Here is a 379-nt window from a genome sequence, read left to right as displayed (position 1 = left end):
GCGGACGGTCCTCCTCCTCCGGCGGTCCGGTCTCTCCTCACCTCCACCAGCGGCACGTGGATACAGTTGTAAACTTGTCCCGCACGTCAAGTTGGCTGACTGGCAGCTGCTCTGGCCAATAGGAGGAGCGCACGGAGCACGGCAGCCAATCAGAGCCCAGGAGGCGGGGTCAGTGACGCGGCTCACCTCAGGGAATTTCAGTACAGGTTTAAGTCCAAATTGAATTTAAAATCATGTGAGAAATGCTTAACTTTGATTCATAAATTATACTTGTATATTATGAGAAATAATATAATAATAAAGATAATAAAGTTTGAGACAAACAAACTACATTTTAAAAAAGACAGACATAAATTGCAATTTTCTAAAATCAGTTATA

This window comes from Salarias fasciatus, chromosome 8 (genome assembly GCF_902148845.1).
Source record: "Salarias fasciatus chromosome 8, fSalaFa1.1, whole genome shotgun sequence".
NCBI classification, from domain to species: Eukaryota; Metazoa; Chordata; class Actinopteri; order Blenniiformes; family Blenniidae; genus Salarias; species Salarias fasciatus.
Note: the sequence above shows the minus strand (reverse complement) of the source record.